The sequence below is a fragment of the Anguilla rostrata genome, chromosome 7, assembly GCF_018555375.3.
Source record: "Anguilla rostrata isolate EN2019 chromosome 7, ASM1855537v3, whole genome shotgun sequence".
Lineage (NCBI taxonomy): Eukaryota > Metazoa > Chordata > Actinopteri > Anguilliformes > Anguillidae > Anguilla > Anguilla rostrata.
Window position 1 is genome coordinate 45,124,474 of NC_057939.1, and position 26,610 is coordinate 45,151,083.

Sequence of the window (26,610 nt, forward strand, 5' to 3'; positions counted from 1 at the left end):
GCTGACTATCAGATCTAGTGAGCAGGAGCCGTTTGGGGGTGCTGGATGGGGAGTTTCGATGCCAGGAGGTCGGCCGGATTAGGCAGCGGACCAAAAAGTGTTAGCGCGCGTGTGCTGGCTGTGGGGCGCGTGGGGAATATCAGGAGCCTCAGATTCACTCAGCAGCCATCTTAACACGGCGACCCCTGGGCCTCTGCTGACAGAGACCATTTGTATTTCCGAAGCACTCCAAACCAAATAAACACACGAGAGGCAACAGCCCTGAATAGCAAATGAGATGTCGCATTTGCGGGGTCACTCGAGAAGCTCTGGATTATTCCTGCCTGATCCTCTTCTGGGTCACTCTGTCTTTTTCAGTCAGCTTTTCTTATTTAACCATTTAATGGGAGGAGATTCCAGGGACCAAATTGGTCAAAGTAATTACGCAGCGGACATCAAGCTAAAGCCCACAGTCACTCAGCTCGACAGTGCAGTGAATCTTTATACCTCTAACCCTTCAATCAATATGGAGAGAAGCTAAATCCGTTTAATCAGGAGAGTGATTTGTTGAATCAAGTGTTCCCAGCTCTCCTGAATGCACTGCAACCCTCCAGGCTGCAGTTGAGGAGCAGGACCTAAGACATGCTTGTTCGGAGCAGGTGCTGCACAGATCCACTGACCTTAATATGCCATGGATGCATCAACCTGGCCTGCTGACATCCACTCTAGCCTATCCTGATGACATAAAAACATGTTGGTCCGAGCAATACCTGCTCTGAACAGGCAGCCTCAGCCCGAACATTAGCCCATACATTATATGCCCTGGACTAGATAAGAAAATGATGAGACAGTATTATGTCATCAATATGTAGGTTAATAATCTTAAGTATATCTGACGGTCTTTCCCTGTTAGATAGAGAGTACTCCCCTCTCATGTCGTCTTCCATTAAAACTATCTCCCATCAGTACAATCTATCCTCCCAGCAACATTATAAGAGTTTTTTGAGATTGTTAATACCATCCCCAAAGAACATTTTTATAGTTTTCTTGTTTGATGTGTGAATTTAATTGCACTCTTGCCCTCCATGAAAAGGAAACGTCTGAGACGATAATATTATTAACAACATAGCGGGTTCATAACTTAATTAAATTATCTGATTGTGCAGTCTGTTTAACTTGCAGAGGCCATGTCTCTGGTTATATATAATAATATGAAGCAGGCAGAGACAATTGAGAGAATTATGGGAAATAGTCAGAGATGTTCAAAAGGATTGTCCAATCTAAACAATCAAAACAGGAGGAGAAAGAATTATTGGCACAGATTTTCTGTTACCTAATTGCGCATCCCTCATTATTTACCCTTGGATCCCAATGGGGCTGTCATAACCCCTGCTGGGTGCCGGGGGCGACAGAGGCCAAATCTTGCTCTTGTGATCGACTCACTGTTGTAATCATTGTTGTCACCTGCGTCTTGTTCATCAGTGTATTTAAGTTGTCCCTATTGTCAGTTTGCTTAACATTGGCATCTTCTGGGTGGTTGAGTTGCTGGCCTTTCTAGTTAGTTGTAGAAAGCAGAGAGGGTAATGGATAGAGATGGGGTCAAAGTACAGAGGATGGCAGGAAGCAGTAAGCTCTGTGGATGAGATTTGTAGATGAGTCACCTGCCCTGCAGACTGAGCCAAACAATCTCCCCATGAGCCTGCATGTTTTAAAGCAGTACATTACAAATGGGAATCCGCTTTCCACCGGCACAGAGGTGGGCAACAAGAGGTGGGCACCCACCTCTGGTTCTCATGCTAACTTTGGGCTAATTATTTAATTAGCCCTTACATTTATTCCATCTGACATTTTAGCTACATTGCTGGATGGCAGACTAAGACTGTTCTTGTGTCCATATATGTAATGTTTTACTGTGATCTAATCTATGAGTGGACCAGTGTTGGTGTATATATCCAGGGTAATTGGTGGAAACAAAAACATGCATACACACCAGCCCTCTAGGACTGGAATTGCCCACACCCTCTGCATATATAACCTCAGATATGCATACACACCACAGGAATTTTTCCCTTTTTATTTTACCGATGCTTAGATTTTACGTTTGGTTTCTGTGCGTAGAAAGAAAGTAAATAGTCATTAATAGCCATATCCAGATGTATGCTAAACTGGCTTCAAGCCACCTCACATTACGTCAAAGCTAAAGTAAACATGGTGCATTTGAACATTTCCTGTTCCCCGTGTTTTGTAAATGTAGTATTATGTTTTTCTAAAATCCAAGCTTCTTTTTTATGCTCTCAGTGCCTTGTGGCCCACCACCCCCACCCTTACATCTGCTGCAAAATCAACTAGAGAGATGAGGAACAGGAAATTTAATGTCAGCAGGCACAAACCAGAAGCGTTCACCGTGGCTGGGTTTAAGCAGCGGAGAGAGGCTTACTGATATCCCTCCTCTGTCATCTCTCTCCTTTTATGGACCTGCAGGCTTTCCCTCTCGTGATTTGACAGCCCCTAATTGCCCCTGAAATATGATTGGTTGATAGGTGAACATAGAGCCCAGTAGGTCCCTGCAGACCTGTGGGCTCACGCTGGGCAGGCTCTAGGATGCCCACTGGCTTCTGTTACCTCTGTTTCCATGGTACCATCTGGTACTGAGGTACTGACTGAAGTCAGCTCTCAAAACCATGAAACTGGGGCCAAATTTTGTCCTTGTCTGTTCTTTGTTAATCTTTTTTTGTTGATGTTGTTTTGGTTTTACAGTATTCATTCGAGTAAAATAATTTAAAGAGCAGGTGGGTGACTCATCCTGTTAAGGCAGTGTTCTTGTGCACGGATGGGCCCCGTGGACTGGCAGCCTATCTTAAGTAGCGTCAACCAAGGAAGAGAGGGATTCAAGTCAACAGTGATGTTAGGAAGGGGTTTAAGTCAACTGGGATGATAGGAAAGGGGTATAAGTCTACTGGGATCCTAGGGAGGGGTTTAAGTCAACTGGGATGTTAGGAAGGGGTATGAGTCAACTGGGATGATAGGAAAGGGGTATATTTCAACTGGGATCCTAGGGAGGGGTTTAAGTCAACTGGGATGATAGGAAGGGGTTTAAGTCAACTGGGATGTTTAATCTAGTTTTGTAAACAAACAAATCCAGGGATTGATGCAATTCAAACAAAGCCACGCTGCATATTATTAGGCTGCTTTTGACCTTAACTGATAAAGGTGAGCACATTCGTTTTATTAAGTTAATAAATATCATTTTCATCATGCAAATGTGGGTAATTTTTAATGCTCATTTCCATTGTGGGGGACGCTGGTTAATATTTTTCTGTCTCCATGTTTTTTTGGGGGGGGTGTTTTCAAGCAGGGAGAACTCTAGAGATTGTTAACCTTGTTGGCTGACCATCTGTGATTGTTATTGCATCTAATTCTGTGATTAAATTACGTTGAACTCAAACAAAATATAAACTGCCCCTTGTAATCATAAATTGTGGAAACAAAACTATTTGCGTTTATTTACGGGAATTAGTCGCATTCATTTAAGAAATTAAGGCTGATTAACTGAATTGAGTTCATTTCAAAACTACTTAATAAAACTCCTTAATAAAATCATTCGCAACCACTTGCAGAAATTTTTTTTAAGTAGCCTTAAGCAAATGTAATTGAGTGAAGTGGCCGGGCCAGACTGATGAATCATCTGCATCCTGCATCCGAGCACCCCGGTCTTTAAGGCTATTACGTGACCAGATGCCATAGAGGCACGCTGGACCATTTTGGTTCTTATTAAATTGAACTGACGGATTAGTTTCATGAGTTCAGTTGATTGTATCGATCCCTTTTACTGTTGACATTAAAGTAGATATACAGCCCCATAAACCGCTGGGTTAATAGATCTGTTTTTGCCAGTAACTCTCAGCCAATCATGGTGTCTGTGTTAGTGAACTCCATTTTAAAGCACTGCGGTGCTTTGGGAGTACGTGATCTTGTATCACCATTCAGAAGATAATATGTTTGCATTTCCTCTTCTCGTTTCATGCTTTATCTTTTGTATATCCAGATCTGACAACACTAATTGCAATTCTAGCCCGAGTTTCTGATTTAAAAAGCTGAAATCTATGTATGAAATCAAGCTGCACAAATGATATGGGAATTGTCATTACAAAGATGTCATGAATGAACTCAGCAGTTTTAGTAACTTTTAGTAACTTTAGTAACAATTTATACAAAGATTCCAACGCAAGGTGAACATTCACTGGAAACGCTCTGGTGTATAATGGTAATGTCATAAATAAAGGGCCACACCCTATGATGGCATTCACGAGTGTTAATATTGTGCTTCTGAAGGCATTAAATAGTGCACGGTGGCACTACATAGGGCTCTTCATAAAAGCTTCCTTTCATCATGGTTTTTTGTGCTGTTATTTTTGATGGAAAGAACAGAGCTTGTTATTCTGCATTTGTTCTCCGGAGGTCATTTCAGCCGAAGCTTCCTTTATGCGTCTGTGTGTGGGAGACGGCAGGGCCCGCGTGCGCGTTTAGACAGGTTCAATCAGTTCCCCACAAAATGAAAAGATTTTCCCACGGAACACAGAGACCGGAACAAGGCGCAGAGAACTGAAGATTGTCACCTGCAATCCTGTCGTGATTGCACGTACGTGTTTAATCACCCTGAAAACATAATTCTGCACGTCCATGAACACTGAACTAAAAACTTAAAAAGTAACCCCTCAAAAGCAACGTCTATATATTTTAGTACATTCGTTCCCTGTTGTAGACAATATGTAAGCCTGTGTGTTCTTACTACCCAACACCTGATGAAATGGTGCTGCCAGTGTGAAGTGTAAGTGGTAGGAATGAAACTAAAACAAGCACAGAATGTCCACGGTCCCATTCAGGGAGGCAGCCCTCAAAGTATGAAGTTCGTGACGAGCTCTTAAGTCTGCCCATCGCACCACATCTTCCACGTCATAACTTGTCCTGTTGGCTCCGCTACAAGTGCTTTTCTTCTCTCTGGGTCTTTTTAGGTCTTCATGAGTTCACCTTTAATGGAAAAGCTCTGGGAAGTGACTCATTGCCGCATTAAGATTTCTTTTTTTTTTTTTTTTGATTATTTAGAAAAATGGTGGTTATTTGTAGCCTGTATTCTAGAGCCGTAAAGTAAACTATAATGACACGCATAGATCATCACAAGGCTCATCCATTTTCCAACTGGTCCCATGGGGAAATACTGTAGGACCAAGCCACCTTGGCACACATCCTGGTTTCCCTGTATTTTACTTGTGTTAAATGTACGTATAGATATTGTACATATGCAAATAAATGTATAGGGCAATTCTCCTAAAGGTGAGCAGTGACTACATTTACATGTAAAGTAGCCACCCACATGGGTTGTACTGTAAGTAGCTGGCTTTATGTCCTTATGTAGGTTCTGGATTTCTGTTCATGATGCCTCTTCTTTAAACCGTTGTCTTTGGCTTCAGAATAAGAGCACTTAGCATGTTTTTCCTGGGAATCCCAAGTTACACCTTCAGTGGTTGAAATTCATCAGCATAGAACAGTAGGATATTACTACAGAGCAATTTGTATGCACAGATCTATTCTCTAGTGACAGCATCATAAATTCTTATTGATGAGGAGGGTGGATTTCACAAAAGACTGAAACTTAAAAATGATCGTCTGCAGTGAATTTATCCAGATGGATTGTCAAACCAAGCGGAAAATATACAAATATAAAAATATAGCCATACCGATAAATAATTTTGAATTCACTGGAACTTGATGAGCTCATATTGCTATAGTGACATCGTACTTTTGGTTTCAATGCAAACTACCTACTAGAGCCTGATCAGGATGGATTCTGTGATGTTGCTGATAATGGTTATTATAAAAATAATAATGGAATAACAACATTGACCACCAAAACACCATGTAAGTACACGTCTATAGTTTTCCATCCCAATACTGCACTTGGATGAAAAGCTAGAATCTCTGTCATTTACTATTTTTTTATCAGCAATATAAAATTGTCTCATAATGTGACTTTTCTCTCCTTGGATGCAGTTATACTCAAACACCCACACAGTAATGACACAGGAGACGCACATCAAAGTGTTTTTTCCATGCCCACGCCACCTATTTGAAAGGAATCCCGAAGAAATGGACTTCTATTGAAGTGGGTCTTTAAGTATGTGTGAGCGAGGGCTACAATTGAGGTTTAAGACTAGTGGAAGGCAAGAGTCCTTCAGATAGCCTGTGTTATTTATATAAACTATAATCCTGTTATATATGAATTACTTGGAAATATTTGACTTCACTGTAATACATTGTTACCTGGTGATTACAAGGTAATTACACAGGTAAAAATGCCCTTACATAAAGTATTATGAAAAAGAAACCCCTAAGTCCCACATGATAAAGTATGATGGTGCTGGTAAAAATGGGTAAGAAACTCCCTCAGACACACTAAACAGAGTGGTGAAGGAATGCCTATAGTCTTACCCAGTGCTACAGGATTAATTTAACAATACCTTGGTTATCTGACTCAAAAATACAGTTTTACATAGTAGTGAAAATGACCTGCCGGTAGTGTGGCTCTATACAGGTCACTATCTATCTTGATAGACATGGACGTGCCTCTGGTGTGTACCGCCTGCATAGATACAATTGTGTATGTTATTACGGTACTAGAGCATAGGCAAATTACTACAAGGTACAGATATCCTGAGTTCTATGTTCCTGTTAGGACCCTGAAACTGCTAGTTGTGCGGCATAACAGTCAAAAAGGAATTCCAGGTTAAAGTGAATGCAGTTTATTGTGCAGTTTGTTCAATAACGGAAATGTGCAATGTTGCAAAATTGTGTGCGTAGTGAGACCGCTATACACGAGTAGCGCACAGGATGATCGTATTGACAAGTGTCCCCGAACCATTGCACTTTTGTCCTTATATACCCAAAGATCAAAGGAAAACCCCAAGTCATCAAATGAATGCACACTCATAATAAAACAGTACATGAATGACCGTGCTTGCGCTATCTCTGTAAGCAATTCACACTGGGTTAGCCTTTGTAGCTGAGACACCAGCTTGTTCCCCACGACATCGGTTTGCCAACAATACCAAACATGATTACACTGTATTATGGAGAACCTAAGGTTCACATAATGCTGATCCAGTTGGATGTTTTGCAACTGAGCCTTGCATCGTTATCACACCCTGTTGACTCCCTGTCAGCACAATAAACAGTCTGTTTTCCTTTGGGGATCTGATAAGGGGCACACTTCTGCAAACAACCTTACAGTAAGTTTTCACCATACTCCAAGAACTTTGCAGAATATTGCACCCTTCTAACTGATGTTTGTGTTTTTGAATACTGTGCCATGAACACAGTCCAAAACCTTATTATACTGTATATCATTGTGAACATAATACTTTTTACTGGAAATTGATGAAAGTAGGATTAACTAGAATTTCTGAGCTGTGTGGCAATATGAGTCTCCATGTGATACAGATATATGCATACTGTAGCTGGTGCATTGTTTTCCTGAATGCTGTCTTCAGTGTGGTGCCCAAAACCAAGATGGGAGCATTTGAGTGCGCCATTATTTTGTTCTTTATGTTTCTGCATTTAAATTGAACTCAACCTACAGCATGTACTGTACAATGCAAATTGTACACAAATTCATTGACAGTGGCCATGTGTCTATTACTGTAGTTATATCCTTAAGTTGCATTTAAGATACTTATGACTATTTGAAGGAATTGTTACTTGTCAGTAATGTTGGCCTCATTTTAAGGCAGCAGTGTCTTGTCATTCCATTAGAAGAACATTTCATAGGGAAATGTGTAATTGGTGGGTTTCCTTGCCCAAGGTACAGGAGGGTTCAGTCGGTTAGGGGTCCATGTTTCTTTGCTCTTTAGCGACCCCCACTGGTCGATCGGGCACCTGTGGACTGCAGGTTAACTCATACATGAAAGGTCTTCCTCTGACTTGACTGCAAGCTTCACTGTAGTCCGCGGTGTGAAAAGAAGCAGCTGGTGACAGAGGCGTCACTAGGGGGGTGCGGGGGGTGCGGACCACGCCGGGTTACACCATCAGAGGGGGGTGACTCCGAAATGACTGGCAATAAATTTTTGTTGTGCAGTGTTTTGTGTAGCAAAACAGCTAATTTCTCTGATGCAGTATTAATGTGACGAGAAGCGCTTTGTCATTTGAATGCATAACACGCGCCAGCACCGCCCCCACCTGCCCCCCAGCCCCAGGCAACAACATGCAACAGCACCCAGCATACCCCCCCCCAACCCCCCCCACCCCGGTCAAAAACATCGGGTGACACCGACGGTCGACCCCACCGGGTGTCACCAACCCTAGTGACGCCACTGGCTGGTGACACCATGTGTTTGCGAGGAGAACCATAGATATCTTCCCTCCCCTGAATTGACAGTAGGGTTCTCGCATGAACGGCTGCGGTAGCAGATAATTGGACATTCCAAATTAGTGTAGGAATTGGACATCTTCAACCCCACAGCGGGTGCCAAATTTATAAAGAAATTTTAAAAAAGAAAGGACCGTTTTCTTGGGTGTTAGACATGTCTGAGAAAGCAACAGCTCCTCTTAAACTCTATTAACCTCCTCTTTTGAAAGACTGTGCAGCAGGTTTAGCAGCTATGTCCAAATCAGCTCTCTTAGCACTTTCTTGTCTTCTGAGTGTTGTGGAATGTGAAACGGCAGTAATTTATGTCTTAAAATGTACAAACAGCACGTTCCTTTGAATTTAAACCATGCCCCAAATTGCTCATCAAGTTACTAACTGCCATGCCATGCCAGAGCTACTATTTTTTAACTTGGTCTCAGTGAGAAATTGCTGAAGACCGCTTTCTAAATAGAATTCCACATCATGAAAAGGTTTGGTTTAAAGAGGGTTAATGAAGAAGACTTTCAATGATCACACAAATATATTTGAATATTTTCCCTATATATATATATATATATTGATAAATACACAAACATAATCTTTTTGCAGCAGAATGACCGCAACAAAAAGGAACAAACGCTATAAATTACAGTTCAATATTTGGCCACTCAAACGGCCACTGAATTAAAGAAAAGTGATGCAAATTGTTTTAGATAGTCCCTCTTTAAGCAAGAGATAATTCATCAGCAATAACAATGGTCACCTAATTGATACTGACACTACCAAATGCTAATTTAATTTAACCAACCAATAAACTTTGATCCTGGGCGAGCTGGTGGAGGCCATGAAGAGAAATTCCGATGAAATTAGTATACCGATAAAAAGTGAGAGAAGTTGTGGTACAGCATACAGATTAGATCAAACAAGGACATTCCTATACAACATAGTTTAATCACAATACACAGTCGCTGAAATGGAAAAGGATGTTTTTCTTTTTTCTCAGAAATAACTCCAAAGAAATGTCTTTGTCATTGAATGAAAGTACTGGCTTTTATACTATATAGATTACATTAACATACACTCACTTAACAGATGCTCTTATCCAGAACAACTTGCAGCATTGGAGAACATCACTATTAGCCTCAGGGACACAAAAGTAAGGCACAGAAGGCCCATTTATAATTTATAAGTGTAATATTAACTAAACAAACAAGTATTTGTAATGCAACTAAATAAACGACCACTTAACATTTTACACAGCTATACCTATAACAGTTGTCCAAAAAGGAAATTTAAATAAAGAAAGAATATCTAAATGGGGTCAGGAAGAGCCATGGTGTAATCTGGTATCCCTTCTGCATATAGTAAAATAAGTGTGTATATAAATTGGTTATTTTTTAAATATTCATTTTATGAAAATCCTAGCCATCGTTCAAAGGTTTTTAATGTGGTTATACAGTGCAGCGTTGCCACAAAATTCTACTTATTTTACGGATATTCTGTTATAGCACTGAGAATGAGGACTTGTACTGTGTCACAGTGGTATTATCCCATCCCTCCTCCTGTGTTCTTTACCTCCCCATCTCTGTCTCCTTCAGTATTTCAGAGAAAGACAGAATTTAAGCATTTCTTTCATTGTGTTACTACAATAGCCATCAAAACACTCCATTTAGCACACCAAGCAAAAAGGCTTGTCCCCAATGTGTCCTATTGTATATTGTTAAAAATGTTCTTATTGTTTTCAGAGAACAGTGGAAATTTTTATGACTTATTTATAACGCTGAACGCTGGACATTGTGCTTGTGAGCTAATGAAGCAGAAACATCTCTCGGTTAGTCACTGGAACCCCGCTCCCTGCTGGAACGAGGTGCGGAGTGATTGTTTTTGCACACTGCGCTCTGTTACCAAAAACACTCACGAGGTAACAATTAGAGTATCAATCATGTCAGCACCTCGGAACAGAAGATGAAATTATTGTAATTAAAAGGAAAGCGGCGTGAAGCCCTCTCACGCACAGCTTAATTGTAATTAGCCACGAGAAATTGGATTGGAGGCGATTAATGTTCCCTCTAAACTATTACATCAAAAATACTATATGTGCCGGTGTCCCTGATATTAATATACCACACCTTGATCTCATGAGACAAATTTCCATTATTGCCTGCATTAATGGACAATAAAGTTTTTGAATCTTGAATCTTGAAGCCTCTTTCTTCGCAATGAGATGCGCTTAGCCAAGTAGCTCTAGGCTATCGCCCTGCGACTATTGGAGAGAACGTGCTTAGCGCGTTGTTTATCGCCTTTGGTTTGGAGCGCAGGGGCCGTAAACGCAGTGAAACAGCGGCCCGCGGCAGTAAATCTACCGCGCTTTGTGCGCGGCGCGGCGCGTAACCTTTCATTTTCAACCACGCGCCATATTTAACACGCTGTTCCTCATTCTCCCTGCTTATTTCCCAAAACACATATTTTCTTTCGGCTTGAAAAAGGAAAATTGAATTGTGCCCACTGAGAAAAGCCACCGGTCTTAAACTGCGGCTCTCTGCTTTCAAATTCAAAAGGCGTACGGATGGACGAGAAGGGCCTTCAGGTGAACGCACTGAGAGAGACGGGTATCTCCAAAGATTGAAGAATGGAGAAAAAGGCGTTTTCATTACCTTCTGCTGAAGTGACTATTGTCTGTTTGTACCCTGGCAAAAAATGGGACAAATGTGCTTAAAATGTAAGTTTTTTTTTTTTTTGTACTTTATTCCTCCCATCTCCAGTTTTCACGATCACACTCAAATTGCCTCCTCTCCTCCAGTAGCTCAAAGCTCATGGGCATGAGGGAAAACGCACAGTAAAATCAGCATGCTAATGAAACCATGTTGTGTGAAAACAACACCGCCACCAGCCCGGATCCATAAAAGTGGCTGGCAGAGGACTGATATATTGTTAGAATTAATACACGGGGGAGGTTTCCCCTCGAGAGGCTAAAGCACGGAGGCAGCGCACGTCCCGGGAAGATGAGAGGAGGGCGCAGGATTCCGATACGGTCCCGTCCGGGACAGCAACGGGGAAATAACCGACGAAAGTGCTGCTCAGCGGTGCGCCGTCTCCTCCTCGGAAAATAACCGTCTCTCTCTCTCTGCGTGAAAATGAGGACTGGCCACGGTGGCCCCACGGTCCCCTCCGTCCCTCTCGTGCGGCAGACTAGGACCGCACAGCGCCACACTGGCTGGAACATCGAGAGGCTCATCCGTGCGTGAATATGGCTTCCTGGAAAATACAGATTAGTTGGCCATCGTCTATTTCAGGCAAGTGAGGTCGATTATATTTATATATTCCAATTATCAGTTAATAAAAAATGCTATAATGTAACTCTCAATACAAGAGTCATTCTCATCATCTGTGAGTAGTTAGAGGTTAACCATGGAAACAACGTCAAAGCTTTCTACACATTGTTATGCTGCTTTTTTTTTCTTTTGAGCCCTATTGTGCTCGGTTTTGGTATGATCTGTACTGATGAGGAGATAACATTTTAATCATTTTCATTAATACCTCAAATGGTATTAATGTGTATATACACAAGTAATGGTATAAGGACCCAGAGCTGAAATGAATTTTACAGCATGCAACCTCTTAAATTTGAAATATTACCTAAAGGACTGCAATATCTCCTGGGAAAAACAGATTATATGATTGGCTGTCGATCAGACATCTATTGTGCCAGCCCTGCTTGAAGTGAATATTATTATTATTATTATTATTATCATCATCATTATTATCATTATTATATAAAATATATTGCTGGATGATTCATCCAGCTGAAAACTCTCAATATACCAATGAGTCATTCTCATTATCTGTTGAATAGTTTTAACCGATGGTTTAACCATGGAAACAACGTCAAGGTTCCTTTCACACATTGTTATGAGCTGCTTCTGTTGTACATAGTCATTTTGTACTGCACCTTTATATTGTAGCCTCGTGTTTATGTGTATGTGATCTGTCACTGATGAGAAAGATGACATTTTTCATCTAATTTGTAATGTAATACCTCAAATGTGCTAATTAATGTTATATATACACACAAGTAAATGGATATAACTGGACCCAGAGCTGGAAACAGAATTTTAATGCGCTGCAATGCCTCTTTGATATTATGACAATATTTAGCCTATATGGTCACTGCATTTTGATATTGTAGGTGGTTAAAATATTCTAACATTGACTTGCATCATCTCTGCTTTCCTCCAGGAAGATAACTTATAGGCGATTTCACCAGTGGACTCACAAAAATGCAAAAGCTTGCAGTAAAATATCCGAGATTCATTTATGTGTTTGCGAGTGGTGCATTTCTCGTATTGAAAACAGACTGTGTTCTCCCAGGGGGGAAACATTCCTCTGGAACTGAAGTATATAAATTCAACAGAAGTAAGAGGACTATTCAACTTTAAATAATAATGCCGAAGCTTTTCTAAATGTTCCAAAGTGTTTGTCTGTTTTTTCTTTTATTTATTTATTTATTGCTGTCCAACAACTTCAACAGCAGCAGTGTGGTTTATTTTTCAAAGGTTCATTGAATTCATCGCTTGGTAAAGCTCCCATTAAAACAGCCAATCACTGTAGGCCACTGCGTGTCCGAAAGGTGCAATGTCACCTACAGCCTCTACCTGGCATATGCACTTAAAGATGAGTTTCTCGCAATCAAACCCCAATTAAGTGATTCGCGTGATGCAACTGTAAATGCAATTTTTCGCCTCAACACACATTTTGGAATGGTCATTAATTACAGGAGCATAATTACAGCACTGTGCCAGAATCAGTTGGTCCCAAACATAATAAACGAGAGATGCTGAAGAGGTCATATTTTATTAATGTCAAATTAGTTCCTATCTAGGCATCTCAAGTGAAATGTACTGAATGCAATGTTACATGACCACACATCGAGGGCCTTGTCGAACAATGCGGAGATCATAAATAATGCAGGCTTGTTGTGGCACGAGGAATTATGTGCAGCACTGCTGGAAACGAATGTGTAATGGTGCAATATATAGCCCAAGCAAGCTCTGCTCTTGTCATTTATTTGACCAAATAGCACAAAACTCTATACTAAATAACTAGCATCCAAGTAATGAAATCAGACATCAATGATTTAAAGAACCTCTTCCTGAATGTGCACAATGGCACGGCATGATTTAGTATCGACATGCTTTGTGTTGCAGAAGTGGGTGTATTAGCCTAGCGTGAGCAAACACTCTGGCGTTTGTACCTGTTCTTTTTCTAAACCAAAATTGCGCGATGCAGATTTTTCAGGTTCCGAAAGACAAGACGCGGAAGCTACGCTAGGCCTCTTCGGGTAACGTACCCACGGAGGCTCGCTCTGGTGCTGGACTGTGGTAATTGGGGTGTTTATCAGTGCCGTCACACATTGGGGAGATGGGCGGTGCTGCAGGTATTTGCAGGACCGCCCTGGTGTCCTCACAGAGTACCCTGATCTGTAGCTACCTCTCCCTACGTCCGTGCTGCAGGCGCTCCGGTACAGCTCGAGGGAAAAAAAAAATCCTAAACAGCAGCGGTAAGGATCGCAGCACTCCTCGTTAGACACACCCTCCGGACGTTGGAAGGAATTAGATTCGATCCCCACCCGACACATAAACAAGACTTGTAAAAACATTCTTCGGCGAATTTACGTGTTCGGTGTGTTTGATTTGTTGGGCTGTCAGTTCAGTAGTGAGTTTTCTTGATGGCGAATAAGAGAGAGGACACTCTGAGCCTTTGGATTTACTGCACAAATAAACCAGATCAGCATTAGAGATGCGTAAAAGGGATCCATTTTTTTCCTGGACTTCACTATGTCCATGGTTAATAGGTTTGTCCCTGATGATATTTCTATGAGAGGCCTTGTAGTCTTGACTCTTGTGACTGACTGAAGGTTGTATGACAATTTATTGCTGACAAATCTGAACCTTTAGCATCACATCACGTGGAATGTAACTGACCACATAGCATGTGTAGCCAAAACAGAAGCCGCTGCATTTCTTCCTGAGGCCGCATAGTATTTTGGTGATGTAGTTACAAGATTTCATTGAAGCCTTTTTTTCCAGTGACCTTCCAGCTAGCCATCATTGTTGACTTAAAAGTTCACTGGTGTATTAATGCAAAAAACAATTGGTTATTAATGAAGCATTGCGGTTACATGTGAACACATACTAAAAATTTGCACTGAAATCCATATTATTTCTGAAAACAAGAGCAGAATGGATCGCTCAAAGTGTCTCATTTTTTATTAATTTGATTCTGAATTAATTTAGGCTCTCTTATCCTGGGCCAGCATTGTACTGAAATAAGCATTGAGTGTTTGGCTGGTGGGCGTGCCCAAGCTCCAGGATGCAGTTTCAATTACCATTATCTCTGCCTTCCTCTTCAGTGGCATAAATCAAAAAGCAGTGCAGGCCATGGCCGAACCAATCACAGCTGGTTTGGCGAAGAGACAGGAGATGACACTGTTGCAGAAGCTCCGCCCACGAGCCTGCCTGTCTGCCCTGCGTAAAAGGGGAGAACGGACAGCAGTGTGCCGTTTCAGCCAGGGTGCAGCAGCTTGACCTTTGACCTCTTGGCCCCACCTCCCTAAGCGAGACTCTCAGCCAGAGAGTATGCCGTTTGGGCTGAACTGAATTAAGACGCAGGCAGAGAATTAAGCACTGATAAATTCGGAAGATTAGGACACGTCATCGTCATCACCTTGAGCGTTTTGCCCCGCCAATTATGCAATCTGTTATTTTTCCGCCACCTGTGCTGCTCTCACTTCCGGAGACTCGCATGCGTCTGTCAGAATCGTTTAAACACAACCAGTGCAGCTGCTGCCTCTTTCCTGTTGGGGTCATTTCATCTCAGTCATTATTGGGGGTTACATTGTTCAGAAATAACTTTTGAAAGCCCCAAATATTACAATAGATATTGTAATATGCACTAGATAAGTTGTCAGTTTTTCAGTTATGTTCAAGTAATGATGACAAAAACTTGTTCTAAGTCGTAAATTCCAGTATGTGTGTCATTTCTTCTTTCATTGTTTGAAGTACCATAATGTATGTAAATGTATTATGTAAATCTATTACCAAAAGCACAATATTACATTGATTCAGATTAGTAAAATTTACTGGAGTGTGTATTTGTAGGATACTGTATTTTTCAACTGTACCAAGTAATATTTACCAGTACTTAACATATTGTAATGCATGTGGCTTTATGACTAGTGTCATAAACATTGTTCCATGATAGGGTAAAGTCTTTGGAAGGTTAGCACAGTTTAGCATTTGGCATAAGTGGTTTAGTCAGTGTTTCTTATTCATATTTATTACTACATACATTATGACAGCATTATGTCATTTGTGCAAGGCTGTAATGCACTGTCACGAATGGTTATGATGTGCAGTGTCATGTTCAAAAGATATTAGGTAGACCAAAAGTGAATTGAGTCCAATGTTCCCATCATTTCAGGACGTTTAACCCTCTCTAGTGACTTTATGGGTGTATGGGTTTGCAATTAAATAAATGATAAAAAATGATTATAGTTAATTTGTGTTAATTATATAGTTAATTTATAACTTGTGATTATAGGCAATCTAAATGCTGGAAGCCATGGATTTACCCTATGGTGTATTTTGAGCAAATGAAAAAATAAATGATTCAACAGACATAAGGCACTCCATAAAGTAGGTAGAATACACATTATTTTATATGAGCTTGTTTTGTTGTGGCAATCCATCAGTCTGTTTGGGAATGGTTTTATTTGTCCTTTTTCTTGCAGAAAAACCAAGGGATACCAAGGGTAATTGAAAAGACAACAATATGCTGCGTAATCTTGTTTGAACAGCAGAGATTGCCAGATCGATATCAATGTCTGCTGAGACTTTGGCCTCATTATGCTGACATTAGCATGGCTAGTGCTAACTAGCCTCAGCGGTAGAAGGACGTGTCATCATTAATTGCTTTTGTGAGAGTCAGAAAAATGTGTGCGCTCTCCTCTTTTTCAACCAAAGCAACCAAACATAGTCATTTTTTAATAGATAAATAAATAAATAAAAAGCAGCTATAGATTCAAACAATTGTCGTCCATTTTAAAGAGCACAATAGCTGTTCACCTTAAAATTATTGCTTTGTGCAATAACATAGGCCATATTAGTTGCCAGCCCAGCTAACGCCGAATGTTTTCACAATGCTACCTGGAATGCTTTGTCAATGTTGTATCATTGCCACTACATGGCAGCAACATTGTACAGACATTTTGTGTTCGTTGGCATGCCAACAGAGCTGTAGCAGTCGGTACCCTGGGACCCTGCATGAAGGTCGTGCTCAGCTAAAAACAACACAAGCACAATTTAATGAAGTGTACCGCAGCGTAACGCACATTGTGTGCATCTGAGAGAATGAGGTCCCCTCTTTTTCGTGGTTATGTTCTGGTTGGTCAGAGTTATCTGCGTTCCCCACGGGTCACTGCTGATTGGATTTATCAGACAAACTACTCCTTCAGCTCAACCCACGAAAGGTTCGAAGGGCACCTCTTCATTATGAGCCATATAAATTGCATGCGTGTAGTTTTTCTTTGTGAACATAGTGACTAATCTGTGTTTGCTTGATGCAGAGACTGTCCTTCGAGTGACTGTAGCAAACATGCCAAATGTAGATCTCCTGATTTAAGGTGAATATTAATTTCTGTATCTCTTATTTAGATGATGTGTTCATAGACCTAAGTGAGGAAGTACACTGATGATCATGGGCATCTACATGGATACTGAAACGTGATATATGTTCATCACAAATAAATGAATGATACAGTATGTTGAGCAATATAATTGACACAAAAATATCTTATCGGATATATATATATATATTCATTTTTCTCATACAGTAATTGTGTTTTTGGTGAGCAAAGCTAGTTGACAATTGTTCAAGTGTGCATTCAAGGGAAAGGTGCATGGGTCAGCCAAATCTCTCATATACTAATCTTTGCACGTGGTTGGAGGTTCGATCCTCCATCGTGGTGCTCACTGCGCTGCGATCCTATCTCTACCTGTGAAAAGAATAATACAAATTGTCTAAATTCAAATGGCTTAGTTTCAAAAGTTCCAAGCAAATGAATAGTGTGATCAAACGTCTACCGACTAAAGAAAAAAACTTTAGTCGGTAGACGTTACTGAATGCTCCATGGTTACTGAAATTCTCTAGTGTTTTTCTCACTCTGCCTTTTGAAAAGGCTCGTGGGCTCCGATTCCCTTTCGCGGCACTCAAAAGTAGTGCTAATTACTCATCCTTGGACGGCAGGAAAAACATTCATCTTATTCATCAGTAAAACCTTGAATAGAAACTGCAGCACCACACAATCTCAATAGAACAGCTAACATCACCTCAGAACCAGGCTACAGTCTTCTCTAAAATTCCCAGTTGCCTCTCCAAACTTTTTATTGTTTACCAGAGAGTTTGGGCCAGCAATTCAATTTCAAAACCTTGTTTTTTTTATTGTGCAGATGTGCAAGACAATTTTCAGTGAAGAGAAAATTTTGATTTACAGAGAAATCATGGGGGACAGGAATTTGCTGCTTGTGTTGTGAATGTTGGATGAAATATTTATTGATAGGAAGCTGTTCTATAAAATATATATTTGTCCCGGAAATACCTTGATACAACTCATCGATGTGCAAGGATTGCTGGTCACAGCCCTGAAATTATTGGTCACTCAGTCTTTTTTTTTTTTTTTTGAATGATTTGGTTTAGGAAAACTATTTCAGGTGAGTATTTTTAATGCCAGAGACTCCTCACAGTAAGTTAAAAATGAATCAAAGCCAGTAGAATTTGGCCACATCTATGAGCCATGGCAAAAATAGATAATTGGTCAAATATTGAAATTTAACATAAACAATTGGGGCAATATGAAATTGGTTTTTCATAGCCAGATAAAGCTAGATACAGTTTGACTGACAGGAAATCAGTTAAACCTGCATTGTACACAACCAAGTTGTTTTGGATCTGTTTGTTTTTCCTAGAAAAACCAGACTGGATAAAACAACTATTTCTAATTATAAACGGCTTGTTGAAGACAAAACAGAGTTTTTCTTTACCAAACAAAACCTTCATTTCTCCCAAATCTACTTTTTTTGTCATGCAGTCCAACTGTAGATTAGAGAAAAGACAAAAATGTGAAATGTGAAAAGATTACAAGCTCCGGAGGGAATATAAGCAATTAAAGGAAGCGTGTCACTTTAATGTAGTCCCTTTTGCAAAATCGTACTGGGGCCTAATTATCAGTGATGGCTGAGTATCAAAGTATTTGGTTGAAAAATGCAGTAAATCCATGCTTTTTCTAAAGAAATGCCACACATTAAATCATGGATAAGAGCTTAAGATTAGAGCATGGATAATGTGCAGCCATATTTGTGTTTTCCGTGAGGGATTTTGTTAGTTTAAAACACATCTGACCTCTTTGTGCAAAACTGATTGGCATCCATCTTTAGATTCCTTCTGGTAATCCGCACTAAAATCTAGGATAATTTCTTCAATTTCACTGTCTTAACATGCATGTTTCCCCCCCCCTAGGAGACAGGCTATTAATATGCAAATAAGAGAAGCTTATTCATGTCCATATCTTATCATCTCAACATTTTTTATATCTATTTCCGTGTCTGAGTGAAGGCAGGCGGAGCAGACGCTAAGGAAACACGGTTACTGAGCTGTAATTCATGTGTAAGCCTGTATCTGCATATGCTCTTCCGTGCAGCGCTCTGGCTAAGACACAATTACTGTGACACGTCTCTTTTGTGGCATTGCCTTGTTAGAGTCGTAGAAAAGCATCCTAAAATAAAGGATGAAAAGTCATTTTCTCTTGTTTTATCAAATCTAAGTGGAGCTCATAAATATCCTTGCATGCGTGTCCTCTGTTTCAAACCCCCATCTCTATAGTACCTGAATATAAAAAAAAGGTTTTCTACCACTAGCATTCTTTGTTATTACCACAGCTTTGTTAGATACTGGGTTCTGATTGGTGAATGGGTGGTCATTATTTCTGTATAATCACCTTTTAATGGCCGGTGTTTCATGCCTGATTGTGTGCTTCCGCACTGTATGTAGCCAAGCTGTCCAGTCAGCATGCACTCTCTCATGTCGGTGACTAACATTGCCTTGAATAAGGAAATATGGGAATAAAGCTTGGAAAGAAGGAAAAGAAAATATAGTAGTTGATCTTGTTATGGGAACTGATACCCCAAACCTGGCCATCATTCTTCCACAAAATGCCCTTTAGAAATGACACACTTAAAATGACCCATTTGATTTTTGTAAATGGAAACAGCTATACAAATTAAAAATGCCTCAAGCTTGTTTGCTGTTTCTAAGCCATTGCTGTATATTGAAACTATTTTTGCAGCAGAATGTACAAAATATGTACTTTATTAAACGTTATTAAAGTTTTTAAAGTTCAATATTAATATTTCGTAAAATAAGCCCCTCCAGTTCCCCTCAGGGTCACATCACCCTGTCAGGGTTGGGGAGTGGAGGATCTCTAAAGCAAATTGTATTTAATTTTCCCATTGACAAAAATATTCATTGTTCAATATTCAGATATAAAAAGAAAAAAATTAAAAAATGAATGTAACTGAATGTATGCACCTGAAAGTAACTGAAGCTGCAGGATCAGTAGGTTTACAGTAAAACCATGGCAACCTGATTAATTCTGTATGTGTATTTGGCCACCATCCTCAGTCAATGGCTCAGATTCAATCAACATTTTGTGCTTAACTTTGACTTACGTGAAATACGAAGAAGAGTGGCTTCTTCTCCTTTAAAAAAAAAAAAGATGCTGGGTGAGTTTAGCCGTTACAAAATCAAACTTTGCGAAACTATGTGGAAAAAAGACAAAAGCTTTTTTTCTCCTAAACAACAAGCCAGTACAGTATGCCAAATAACTCCACTCCAGAGGACAGGCAAAGAGTGCACACTTAGGACTGAGTCCTCCATCCTGGAATCACGTTAATCAAGTGTGAGATACCACAGGCAAAAGTGCTTTGGGCGATATATATCACAGCAATGAAGGTAACATCACTGAAAGAAACAACTTGCCACTTGTGATCTGCGCGCTCTCATAAATGTCAAACAGCAGCTGTTTGAGAGTTCTCATGCAAACCACCCACGCACAGGAGGTGTGGAGCTCAGTGGATGCTGTGGCACAAATTACACCTGCAGGGGAGAAGCAGCAGGGGCAAGGATGCCGGAGATACAGAGGTACTGTACTTGCTGCAGAATCTTGCAGCACTGAGCATCAGATGTGATGCTCTGTTTTATGCTTTTTGGCCTTTGTCTCCCATTTCGGAATCTCTAGCTGCACACATTATAAGTGCAGTCTATTCGGGAGAGCGCAAACAAGCATGTGCTCTCGTCGGAAGCATAGGATGTCATCTGCAACTTCTTTTCACACCGTAGTCTACAGGTCAGGCTGACAGGCTCACACGGACGTGAACTAGAGGAAGACACTTTGTGCCAGACTCAACAGGCTGACCGCGAGGGCCCGATCGACCAGCAGGGGTCGCCTGTGCGCAATGATATGCTGCCCACCATTTCCAGGGCAATTCTACCAGTCACAGTTAGCTCTGGCACATTAGGGATTCTAAACCATACCTCGGGGGCCCATCATACGCTAGAACAGCACGCTAACAGGATGCGCTAACCAGCAGCCTCAGGATTGGATTTTTTATGGGACTGGAACGAATATAACTAACCGTAGAAATTTAAATACGTTTGTGAAGCTAAAGACATGCCTTTTTGGTGTATGCATAGGTTTGGGGGTGAGACAGGGAGATATGTCACAGCCCGCCCCCCAATATTGTGTGACTAGGTGGTCCAGCAGTATGTCTTCCCCAGAACTGAAATGAAAGCTATGCCAATACCCTCAGGTCACACTTTGCCTTCAGGACGTGTCAGGATGTTCCATTTCCTTCATCCCTCTCAAATTAACAGTATCGTTATTTTCAGACAGCAGGCATCCCTTTCCACAATGTGCGAGATGATTAAAATAAAGCAGTCAGCAGAATATGGAATTACAACTCATTTGCAAGAACATATTACACATGCAGCGATAAGAAATATATATATAAATAATACGGAAGGAATTAAGAGCGGATTACAGATCTGCCAGGCTGAACAGTGTCTGTGAGAAAGAGGAAAGCAGGAATACATTTTAAAAAGCCAGGCTAGCAAAGTGAAATCCCCTTCTGTCTGTCTCTCTCCCTTCTGTGTTTTTTTTATTTTTTTATTTCTGTGGAACAAAGAGAGAAAACATGCAGTCGAGCTCAGGAATCGTGGTTCTTTGCCTGGTTCTCACGTCTTGCCCTGTAGGACAAATTGCTTTGTCTACCCTAAATAATGACCCCCACCCCTCCCTCACCGGGCCAATCACAGCCTCCTCCTGTCCATATGATTCCCCGAAAGACATGCAGGTCAGGTTAGGTATACTCTTGCCATTACCCTCGACCAAGGCACTGGCCTCAGAACTAGAATTGGTGCTGCACTGTGCTGCACTGTGGCTGCCCACTGCTCCTAAGTAGCTAGTATTGGTTAAATGCAGAGGACAAATTGTTCTATGGGGTTCAGTACGGTACATCTTATCTTATCTGATGACTCACTGATACTCTCTTAGCCAAACGGGCACCGTAGTGCACAGGCTTGGACTCACAGGCGCTAAAAGCAGATGGGGCGTGCGTAGGGGGCCCGCGGCAAAGAACGCCGTCATGCCCAGTTTCTGCCAAAACAAGTCGCTATGACGATGGCAAAATAACAGCACTGTCATCAGCGCCCCGCCGCGCGCACCTTGGCACTCCTCCCTTCCCTGAGAGGATCGTGGAGCTCATTATTTGGCTCCATTATGGGGGTCTGGGTGTACAGCACCCTGCGTGGGAAATCAACCTGACAGGACACTGGTACAGACAGACTGCACTAGTATGCACTTTCCCATTCCACATTCTGCTAATAATAGGGGAGATACACATTTCAATGCAAAACAACATGCAGGTGAATTTGGCTGAGTGGAAATACTTTCCTATGACCTCACCATGAGGGCAATGCTCATCTCCATTATAAATGTGATATGATGTGCAGTCAGTTAGAGTAATTATAATGTGCATTTCCTTTAATTGAGTACGATATAATTAACTGATTGTTGCAGGGATGAGCGACGTCTAAGAAGTGAAAAGGGCGATGCTCACTTGAGGAAAATGTGCGAAGGATTGGACTGAATTAGTCATTTTTATTACATTGGTTTTTTCGGTGGGTAATGGATACTCCTGTCCTCAAAGTTTACTTAGAAATAAGGTATTATTCCTCTTCACAAACAGTTTAGCAAGTTCAGAAATCACCAACATTTTCGATGCATGAAACTATATATATGCCATTTATTTGTCGTAAAAGTCACAAATAATGAATCAGGCGATATTCTGGCTCAGAGCTAAACTGTGTGCTCTACATAGCATTTGTGACAGTGGTAAAGACTGTTGAATTCATCAGGAAATAGAGCACCTTTGCATCTCTGTATGACACAAAGGCTGTAGATCGGCACACATTTGACATTAGCGAACAGTAGCTCCTGAAAAGAGACAGATTTCGCACATTCTAATGCAAAATCTGACGTTATCTGCAGTGCGTTTTATTTCTTTTATTTTCTTTTATTTTCTGGTAACCCAAGGGAGCTGGCAGATTTATTTCAAGGTGTTTAAAAACTAGAATTTCCCTGAGATGCTGAACTTAATATCCCAAAGTGAGCTTGAGCTGAGTAAATAAACAATCGAAGGGGAACAATTCAAGCAAAAATAAGCTCTCTGATGAGGGCCTATTAAAAAAACACTGAAATCATCCCTAACACAATGGGAAAAGTATCAGCTCACTGGTTCTTTTAATTTAGGGCATCTTTTCTCCCTGGCCTTTGAATCCAACTGAGATCCTTTTTTCATGGTATGCTGACTTTGTGTAATGTTTAGTTGTGTTATTTCTGAGGTTGATTTTATTCACTGAGATTGTCCAGAACTTTGGTCGACCTCACTTGTTTTTAAATGTGCTTCATAAATAAATTTCATTTGACCTGAGGTTGATAACTCTGAGGCCTGGCAATGCGACAAAAAAAATCTGAGCTGTATTCAGAGACTGCAGTGAAGTCCTGAAGGCTTATCAGCAGCTGAACAAAATGGCTCCTCAAACTTTCCTGCTCATTCACGGGCACAGATTTGAATCAACTCGCCTTGAGAATTTCCAGATTGGTTGCTATGGAGAATTTTCCGAGCGAACATCTCATTAAACATGATCAGGACGGTAACCAGAGACAGCAGCGCTGTCCACCATTTCCTCTACGATGGATAAATAGCCTCTGAAGGTCTAAACAGGATGTGACTCTGTGGCTATTATGAATTTATATACCATTATTTATTTATCGTGATATCCACGACTGCCAAATACAGCCTCAACACGAATAATGAGGTAAATAAAAGATGCCAATAATTTGTCTGACAGATGTACTTAAACATTAAAATCTAAATTAAAATGTATCTGTGCTAGGGAAGATGGTGGCTAGGCAGCGCTGACAAGGTCTTTCTGGTTGAAGTCTTAAGCAGCATTATTCAGTGTCGCTATTCTGTACCTGAGTAAAAAGAGTAACATGTTTATTTATGTAATTCTATTGTAAATATATATATATATACATATAAATACAGTATATGTATATGTATAAGGCTTAGAAGTACACTGGTAGCATACAATATGAACATAATATTTTTAGAGGCAACATTGGATGCGAAAGGTGTATCTGATAGATGAGGATGAAAACAGATTTTACACATTAGTACACATCAAAGCAGAAAATGATTAAAGCCTCTAAAAGTAAAAGTCTTCTCCGTGAAAGTTGTCTAATTAATTGAAAACATCTTCAGAAATCCAGTGCCGTTTTGGAGTTAGCCTTTGAAAAACACTTTTTTTTAAAATGGCAAACTGCTTCAAAAGAAGCGACTGAAAAGGCAAGGTTTTTCAGCACTCTCGTCCGGCGAGCTACTTGAATCCAAGAGAAATGGCAACGAGGGCGCTAACGTGCAAGGAGCGGTGGCCATATATTTCGAATAAAGAGTGACAGCCTCAGCCAGCAGCGCTTCAACGTCTCAAATACAGGCATACGGACGTGCGCTTTCAAGCCAGATTTTTACCTACTCTTTCTGCCTTTTCAGGGGCTATCAAACAAATGCGGCTGAAGCCCCGAAGCGTAGCCGGCTGATAAGAGCGCATCAGCGGGACTCGTTTAATAGAATACAACCGAAAGCGTAAGAAAGGGCTCCGCGTCTCTGCGCTCGGTTCGTCCCGCGCCCGAGAGGAACGACAGCAACCCAGCCGTAAAATGACCCCCCCGGCTCGAACTCCGCGGCCGGTGAAAAAAAGCGCTTCCCGCCGCTCGGAGTGGACGGGAAGGTCGTTAAGGGAGACGCGCTACCGCCTCTCTCCGGAGAGCTTTCGGGAGGGCGGGCGCGCAAAGCGTTTCCGCTCACCCGCGGCTAATGGCCGGTGGCCGCCGTCGAGCCGCGAGCACACTTAACCTCAAAGTTTGAATACCGTGTCCCTGAACACGCCACCACGCACTAATGGGCTGCTTTTTTTGGGGGTGGGGGGAAGAGGGGGGGGGGACAGAGGGGAGCCGTTTTCAGCGCCTGACACGAAAAAAAACCGACAGGGCAGTCCGCCGCCCCGCGGAGTGGCACGCCGCCCACGCCGCGGGGTGAGAAAAGGCCTGCGGTTACCGGGGCAACCGACCGATTCGGCGCTAACTTTGGCCTTTAAGCGCATTTCACGTTCTGTTCTGGAGAGGGGAAGAGGACGCCGCGAAAAAAAAAAGGCAGCGGGGACAGAGGAGAGAGCAGAGTCTCGCCCCCCCCGACTTAAAATATGAGTCAGACAAAGTGCACTTGGTTTACACAGATGCCCAGGACTTAAAGACATGTCTGAAGGGGTTACTCGACAGCAAGTAGCACCAGTGTACCGACACAGCCTGCTATTTATGACAAGGGCCTGCGAACAATTCCATCCAGCACCCGAAAAAATGCACAGCTATTGAGTGCCCATATATAAGGGAAGTATGAAAGCTCTGTTTAGTTACTTCAGACAGCAGTAACTCTGGTAGAATGTAAATGTCCTTATTTATGCTTGTTGAATTCCCCGCACAGTTAGCAAGAATGCATCTGGTATGTTTCCCACGGCACCTTCCCGCCCTGGGCCGTTTGATTTTGGAGACAACCCCACCTCTGTGACAGGTCCCTCGACAGTGCTCCAGACTGCTGATAAGGGACTGATTCATATGTGGGCTTCAGCAGTGGGGGATCTCACCCCTCTCCACCAGGGGCCTTCCTGCATCTTAGCCTTTTCAGTGTGCTCAGTGTAGTACAGTGCTCTGTGTTCTATGGGCCAGTTTCACAGACACAGATTAAGCCTAGTCCAAGACTAAATAAAATTTTGAATGGGGATTCTCCATATAAAACTATTTAGTCCTGGACTAAGTTTAATCTGTGTCTGTGAATCCAGCCTTAAGTGTTCTATGAGTGCAGTTCACCGAGCTCTTTAAAGTGTGATGTATAAGCTGCATTTGTGAAGAGTACCCTCACAGTGACGATGTATATGAGAGCTCACACACCTTCACACGCGAGGCTGTGGTCCACGCTAAGAGCAGACATCTAGCAAGGAGAATGTGAACAGCCCACGTGCTGATGAAATGTTCATAGAGCACATCAAACAATGGTTATATCTATGGTATCTATATATATATCGATATCTATGGTTTTGGTGCAGAACCCATCCATCCCAGCTCAGCATCCACACTTTGTCTGCACAAGCTGCGCATGGTGTGCAGTCCACGGACACGATGACTTCGCAGTTCAGCTGCTGGCCTGCAGAGTGGACTGCAATGATGCGCTGGGAAGGACAGTCTGCATGTCAACATATCTGCATATCTGCATATCAACGTTTTTTAGTAAGAGGAGGTATGGAGCATGATTTCACATTCTTAATTAGGAGGGAAAAGCACAGAAGGGTAAAATATAGCTTTTTGTAATAATAATAAGTGTGGCATAATTTTTCCCTATCAGTAAGTTTGCATGATTGAAGTGACAGTGCAGATTAAGTACGAATTCAATTAATTCACTATCTTCTCATTTGAGCGGATAAGATGTGATGATGCAATGCATTGTTAT